The 8,540-nt window shown below is 39.2% G+C and overlaps 1 long non-coding RNA gene across 1 annotated transcript in view; it reads left to right on the plus strand.

The window, feature by feature from the left end:
- LOC149136731 (uncharacterized) overlaps window positions 1-7,881 on the plus strand; it is a 9,689-nt gene extending 1,808 nt beyond the window's left edge. The window contains exon 2 of the long non-coding RNA XR_016241202.1: window positions 6,164-7,881. This is a non-coding gene — a long non-coding RNA (uncharacterized LOC149136731). The remainder of the gene's footprint in view (window positions 1-6,163) is intronic.
- The last annotated feature ends 659 nt before the right edge of the window (window positions 7,882-8,540 follow it).

Here is an 8,540-nt window from a genome sequence, read left to right on the forward strand (position 1 = left end):
TTTTGTCTCCTTTTTTCAAGAATAGCTTCATGTATTGATTGACAGTCAACAGTGTTGGAGAGCATAGAAACTGAAGTTGTATTTGAGACTACCAATTATCAGAACAGATGTAGCTTGGGTTTGAAGCAAGTTCTAGAGACATGCTTTAACAAAAGCTGAGGGATGTCTCACTCCCAGTGGTCTTCCAGCATATCAAACACCATCCCAGAATTTCAAAGGGGCCATACTATTGCTAGATATTCGTTGAGCCTACTCTAGGTTCATCCCTCCATTTGACAAGTCTTATTTTTAGTCCAGCTGAGGTTCCAGCAACCCTTCTCACCAGGCAAGCCTAGTAGGGAGTGGGGGTACTGGTTTATGCTATTGATGACCTGACCATGCAACAGACTGTACTAGATTCTATGTTACCAGTGCAATAGGTTGTACTGGATTCTGTGTTACCAATAGCACCCATGAGAGACCTCACAAGTCACCTGACACTAGATACTAGTCTCAGGACTAGTTGGAAAAGAAAGAAGTTAGAGTGAAGATATGTCAGGATGTACACTCAAGTTATAAGAAGGTGATACAGAGGCTTGAACAGTGGAAGTGGGGCTGTGCTTCATAGTTTCATACCAGAAAAACATATCAACCTGAATGGGCATCTTACATTATAGCCCAGTTATTACATAAGTCTCTCTACTCCTTATTCCCCTTGTATAAAGTACCCCCTCCCCACTTGAGGTTCATAGTCTTGCAAGCTGCATGGCATCCTGGGGATGCAAAAATAGCACCCAGGTTATCAAATAACTCATCTGATCCTGAAAGTGTTCTTTTGGCCCTGTAGCTGAACATCAGCCAAATATATACCATATGGAGGGAGACACCCTTATTATCAGCCCAACCTCCACGTCTTGTACTGGGTGATTATGGCCATCATACTTTTACAGTGGTTTTTTATAAGTACAAGCAAGCTGAGAGAGGCATTAGACTAATGGGCAAAATCTTTGTGGTATTTATCCTGGTATTTTACATTCTGAGTTCAAATCCTGCCAAGGTCAGCATTACCTTTTATCCTTTTGGAGGCCAATAAAGTGTCTGTCAAATAACGATGTCGATGTAATTGACTCTTTCCCACTAAAATTACTGGTCATGTGCAAAAATTTGAAATAGTTATTTCAGGGTGAAGCACAAGATCACAAAGGTAATTCCCAAGTAATTCTCTCACAGATAAGAATTCCAAGGACTGAGCCTGACAATTGCAAATCAGCCAAGTTTTGGTATTGTCCAACTTTGCGAAGGAACAAAGGGTCTGGCTCTGATATACTCTGTATCAAAGTCTTTCAAAAGCAGTTGGTGACTTTTCTAATGTGGCCCTGGTTGATGTTACCAATGTTGCTGTCATCTGAGAGAATTCTGAAAGATGGCAACACTGACAGTTGACCATTACCAAAACACACCACCACCACCACCATCACCACTACCATCATCACACACACACACAACTATATATTAACATTTGTTTTTATGTTACAGTAAAACGATCTTACATTAAACTAATACTAGACCTTTGGCTATATGCTGTGCTTGAGAAGACCTGTCAAGCCAGGCTGAACCTTGTGTCATGTAACCAGCACCATGCTAGTGGCATGCAAAAAGTACCTTTTGAGTGTTGGGCCTCATGAAAGCAAGGTGGCTGATGCTGGTGTCAAGTGAAAAACACCTTTTGAGTGTTGGGTCTCACGGAGGCAATGACGAATGACCAAGACCTTTGGCATTATGCTGTGCTTGAGAAAAAAACCCATCAAGCCAAGTAAAATCGCAGTTGTGGCAGACACTGGTGTCATGCAAATGACACCCATGCTGGTGGCACATATAAAAGCACCCTTTACACTCTTGGAGTGGTTGGTGTTAGGAAGGGCATCCAGCTGTAGAAACCATGCCAAATCAGACTGGAGTCTGGTGCAGCTCTCCAGCTTCCCAGTCCTGGTTAAACGATCCAACCATTGCCAGTATGGACAACGGACACTAAATGATGATGATGAGGACAATATATATGAACACACCCCTTGAATGCCTGGGTGGCTCAGTAGAAGTAGTTGATAGCTTTTGCTTCCTTAGAGATAGTATTAGCAAGGGATGTTGTTGCTCTGAAAGTATACTAGCCAGAGTGAGATTGGGTTGGTAAAAGTTTAGGAAGCTTCTGCCATTGCTGGCAACAATGGCTTTTTTCCACTGAGTGAAAAGCAGATTGTATGATACTTGTGTTAGAACTGCAATACTGTATGGTAGTGAGAAATGGGCCTTGAACACAGAGATCCTGAGGAAAACTAACAGAAATAGTATTTAGTGTGGAACACACTTGCCTTTAAGATAAATTAAAATAATGTCACTGGAAATTTCCCCTGCGGTACCTTCTGCATGCTGAACACATAGCGAGGTGTGTACTACCATATCTCTATTAAAATTAAACTTCACCCCAAATGACAACACATTTTCATAATGCTAATGACTTACAGTTCTAATTGCAATGAATTAAAAATTATTTTCAGTCTACCACAAGAATTGTAGTGTGCACTCAGCTCTCTTTAACTCTGTGATTGTGTGTGTGTGTGTGTGTGTCTCCCTATTTACACACACACACACACACATATGCATATATATATATATTTATATATATAAACACACCTGCTTGTTCCCTCACCTGTCTGTCTTTATACACACACACACACACATATATATATATATATATAAATATATATATATATATATATATATATATATATATATATATATATGTGTGTGTGTGTGTGTGTGTGTGTGTGTGTGTGTGTGTGTATGTATGTATACAGTGTTGCTCTCTCCCCCCCCTCTCCGTATAAACGAATCTCCATTTCTTCGAAGAATTATGTATGTATGTATGTATGTATGCATGCATGCATGTACGCGCGCGCCTGTATGTACTGTGGTAGAGAGGTAATTACACCAAGCTGACAGTTCGACGAGTCCCACTGGAATCTCTCTCACACTTGTAATTTCTTTCGCACATTAGTTTATATAAAGTGGACACACACGCGCGCTCTTGCAATGGAATTGTGTCAGTGGTGAACTTTTTCACACTTGACAGAATAAACTTAATATAACAGTTTTTTTTTGTGTTCTTAAATGACTAAAGTGATAAGTGATTGACTCTTCTTGCACTATGTAGTTGCTCTCTGCCTCTTCTCTCTCTCTTTCTCTCTCTCTCTCTCTCTCGCCTTGTCTCACACGTACAGAATAGACGTCATTCGTGACACAGGTCCATATATTATGCACTTTTGAAAATTTAATGTGAAACCGGTAAAGTGTATTCCTGTAATTTAAAATATAAATCTAATTAAATTTTGTATATCCTCTGTACATTTTCAACTTCATTTCTTCAACTCCTCTACGTGTTTGGGTTAATAAAAAATTTACACACACACGTAATATATGCATATGTAATATGTTTATGTAATATATGTATAGACGTGCATGTACGGTTCGTCTGTCCGTACGTATGTGTATATGTAATTATATATCTATGTTTGCATGTATGTATGTGTGTATTATATACGCGTAATACTCGGCTGTGAAGGTAAGGAACATTACGTACAGCTGGAAATTTTCATGAGGACATACATGCGCACGTACATACATACAAACATCTAGATACGTTCACTACATATGCATGCAACAAGTAAATGTACTAAGTCTCACGACATAGTGTTTATAATTCCATTCACATCTAGGATGCTTTGCGCACGCACAAACGCACACGATAAAATAGGAAGCCTGTATATGATCGCTAGATCTCCTGGAAATAACAGCGAAATCTCCCATAAATAACACACTGTGTCTGGGATGAGGATCGGAGAGATTAAATTCGTTAAATTTTGTTGTCCTAAATACTCTTAAAAAGAATGGCTATGATTAGAGAGGCTTTCATAAGAGTTTTGTTAGACCTGCTATAAAACAACAACAATTTTCTTAATTCAAATGCACACATATAGGATGTATCGCATAGAAACAGTAGGCGGAATACCATATAGATGTGCACATACACACGCCGGTAGCGGATATTGTAAATAGTTTCATAGCTATCTGATACACCATTAATTGGTCGGTATACTAATAACTATTTGGAAAGAAGGAAATCCATACACATACATCCAGAAGTAGAAAGCTACGTGCAACATGTGCAGATTCGGACGCATACTTAAACAGGTACACTCATTCACACGCAACCAGATAGGTGTTAATCACGCTTACGCATATACTTATTCAGGTACACTCAATCACACGTCACCAGATATGAGGCACTCACTCACATTTATTCACACACACATACTGTGCATATTCACACACTTCTACATAGGTGTCGCTCACATTTGCTTGTTCAGGCTCAGTTATTCACACGCCTCCAAATAGGTGGTAATCGCATTCACTCAGACACATACTCTATTCAGGCACATTCTCTCTCTCTCTGTCTCACACGCCACTAGATAGATCGGTCACACTCACTCACGTCACCAGATAGATGTCAATCACACTCATACACACATATTGGTTCACATACACTCATTCACGTCACTAGATGTCACTCACACTCAATAAAGTCAGCAGATAGGTGTCAAGCACACTCACTCATGCTCATTTGTTCCAGAACAACGCGTGCGTCTTTGCATCCGCTGCACAGCTAGAAATAGCAACCAAATTTCCACAAATCATACACTAGCATCTTCATGCAAGAACGCTGCATTGGACTATATAGTCCTACAAAAGGACAAGATGGTCAAGACTGGATTTGTTATCATAAGTCTGCTCAATTAGGACTGGCCTAGGGCTAAACAAACAGCAAATAAACGTTTTTGAATGATGCTCGTGTGTATGTGTTTATTAGTATGTACGTACACACTCACACATTACACTTTGATCTTAGCCAAAAGGAGAGATGAGGGAGACTTGTAACTTAACTGGACACGGTAATCACTTTACAAGTAATTAAAGGTGTTGCCTTAATTATCGCCCCATATTAACAGGAAATCCTCCTCATTCTAGGGGGGAACTCCTCCCTCTATCGCACAGATATGCACTTACGCACTGTCCTTTTTACTTTCCTTTTCTCATCGATTCTCTCTATCTCTCTCTCTATTAATCTGTTAAGACTAGATAATGCTCTTCGATTCTAGTGGAAAAGAAAAACAACCGTAGTTATAACCATTAATCAGAATAATTATTGTTTTTAATGTAAAAGCTGTGTTTGCTTAAAATGATGCTTTCGTTTTGTATTAAAATAAGTCGAGATTGTGACTGGTGCCAAATAGTAGAAAAGTAAAATACAGTTTAGTATGAACTACTTATAAACCAACATGTTTTTTTAAGTGAACGGATCTCTGTTTAATATCTTCCTCTCCTCTCTCTAAGTCTCTGTCTTTCCCATCTGCTAAACCTATTCTCTCTCTTCTCCTCTCTCTCTCTTTAGCTAACTCTTTCTTTTTCTATCAATGGACCTCTCTATACCTTGTCCTCGCCTTCTTCTTACATCAGATCTACTCACTATCTGCCTTGTTTCTGTTCAATTTTCTTTCTCTTTCTCTTTCTCTTTGCCACTCTCCTATTTTACCTCCCCCTCTTTCAACCTATTTTTCTACATTGCTGTCCTCCCTCGATCGTCATCACACGCTCATACTGTATTATTTACCTATAGCTCTACATCAATTCTCTCTCTTTCTCTCTCGTGTTCTTTAAGTCACCATCTTTTTGTCTATTTTCATTCTCTCTTTCCCTCTAACCATCTCCATTGTGTTGTTCTATATCTTTCTGTTCACCCCGCTTTCTCCTACTGTATATCCCCATCTCTCTCTCTCAGTCAACTCGATACTTCAGTTTCTTTTAATACTTTTCTATTCCATACGCCCCCTTTCTCGTCCATTTTTATATCAACTATAATTTTTTTTTTTAACTCTGATTTCTGTATATCACACACACACACACACACACCGAGGAAAGAGGGAGAGAAGACAGACAGACAAACAGATGGATAAAGAAATTTGTCCCGGATAAGCTGATATCCTGGTTAGTCCGTAAGTTTGCTACATGTGGAGGGGAGAGACAGGGATTAATGACGAACTTTTTAAAACTTTATGGATGTCTTCCCTTTTAGGAGCTTCTATTATGGGCTTTCATGCTGGTTTCACGTGTGAGCGCAGGCGAAGCAGAGAAACAGATAAAATAAAATATAGATACCGAGAGATGATAGCGAGACAGATATGGTCAGACAGGAGGTGAGTGAGCTGTTGCATTATTATAGTAACTGTGTCGTAAAAACGACAAAGATCGTGATAAAGGTACTGATTTCTATCTCTTTTTAAGAACGACTATAAGGTCTATTTTCTGTTTCTGTAAAGACAGATCTGTCATTGTAGTTTCATTTTCATGCTATTTTTAAACACACGCTCATATAAATAAATAAATATAGAAGAGAAGCTAAAGGAAAAACGTTGTAAGGCCGTTGTCAACAGGGGCGCTTGTTTGACGTCATCTGCAATATAACGCCACTAAGATCAATCAATGACTGAGGGGGAACCTTTTGAAATAGTAGTTTCTAACATTGGCACAAAACCACACTTGATGTGGAAGGTTAATGTCGATTAAATCGACCCTAGAGCTTTTCTGACCATGTAAAATATTGGCAGCTATCATTTAGCTTTAAAATTCCCTTGAAGCTACACATGAATTTTAAACGACAGTTTCTGCAGATAGTTGTCATTTCTGTTTAAGGTTTGAAAAAAAAATTTATTATCATTAACATTTTAGCTATTATTTGCACTCTGCAATAATGACTACAAACAAGTAAGATCCATGCAGACTATGAATAGCTGCTGCAATCATCAAATTTCCGAACTAATTGCGGAAAAACAGAAGCGTCAAAATATGTCTGCTAAAGGTTCTGTATGCAAAGGAAGTTGCACTCCTTAAAAGGTTATTTAGCAAAATGATAAGAAGCCTTCGTGATGCATGGCGACAGAAGACACTTTAGAATAAAATGGAATGAGAAACGAATAGTTCTGTAGCGTGCACTTGAGGGAAATTCCTCTCTCTGTGTTATATATACATAAATACGGACGTAGTGGATAACAGCTAGCCTTCGACCCTGTTGTGTCCACTACTCGAATTGGTTGGTATTGGTGCAACTTGTCTATTGCGCGCTAATATGCAACTCAACCAATCACAGCCTTCAAATAAGGTCACGTGAGACAGTCTCTTCTAAACCCAGGTGAGCCGACTGCTCCCGATAAAACTTCAGCGACACATCGAGTTGAGGTCTTTCGGTTCCAGACCTTTTAAGGTCTAGCCACTGACCACACAGGACACAGCCAGTTTCAACGACAACACAACAGCAGCCACATGGAAACTCATCAACACTCAACCAACAGCATACGGCAATCTCTTTCTTCGTCGCCTCCATCTTCTTAACGTCGTCAACATCATCTCTCTACGTACACAGCAGCAAGCAACACTCGCACAGGTTCTAACACAACACTGTTCATGAATTACTTCACCATGGTTAGCAGCAAATACAACCTGCGAGAGCTCCTGTACCAAGTGACCGGCAGCAGCATCACAGCCACAACTTCACGTACGACATGTACCTCAACCGGCTCCGCTTCTTCGCCACAACATCTTGATACCGCATTCCAACTATCGTGTACGATTGACTACGAACTGGTATTTCTCATTATTGTGTCGAGACTCTTTCGATGCTCTGTACTTAATGCACTCACATACACATTATGTATACATGACGGCCTATCTATTATTTTGTATATATGAGGCACACACATGTTGACCTATCAATAAAATCTTCTCTTAAACATTCTATCCGGTTGTGTCTCTCTTTTCCTTCTGGCACATATACGCATTTATTCTTTTCATATTTATAGTATCGACCGTGTGATGTGCAAAGGAACCATTCTCGTCACCTCACTTCGCACGGTCGTTCACAGTTCTATTCTGCGAAAGTTGAAGGTTAAATGAAAAACTGTCAACATCATTAAGCTGAGAAAGTTTCTGTTCTTCATCCCTATCCTCAGAACCAGTTAGTCTGTTTGTCCTGGCCCTGCGGGGGAGCTTGAAGAAGTAAATTACCAGCAATAATATTAATTAAAAGATAAGTTGTATTTCGTGGCTGATTTTTATTTGGCGTTTATCAGTTTTTAAAGGTTTTATTTCTTTCCCTTTATTGTCAGCCGTTAACCAATCTTCATTTAGTAGATACCAAAGATGAAGCTTTGCATACAAATGTCAGAGAAGAGATAGCAATGTGAAAGATAAACTTTGAGCGACGCAGGGAAATTCCTACAATCTATTCTCAGCCTATCTACGAGAATTCCGCTGGTATCTTGTTCACAAACGGCATTCATCTATTGGTTTACCCGTTTGGTCATCATTTTCTTATAGTTTTTGTATAGCAACAAAGTTTCACAAATAAATCATTGCATTCTAACAAAAATTTTCTACAAATGAATCATCTGGAATTT

The sequence above is a fragment of the Octopus bimaculoides genome, chromosome 3 (assembly GCF_046866305.1).
Source record: "Octopus bimaculoides isolate indiv1 chromosome 3, ASM4686630v1, whole genome shotgun sequence".
NCBI lineage: Eukaryota > Metazoa > Mollusca > Cephalopoda > Octopoda > Octopodidae > Octopus > Octopus bimaculoides.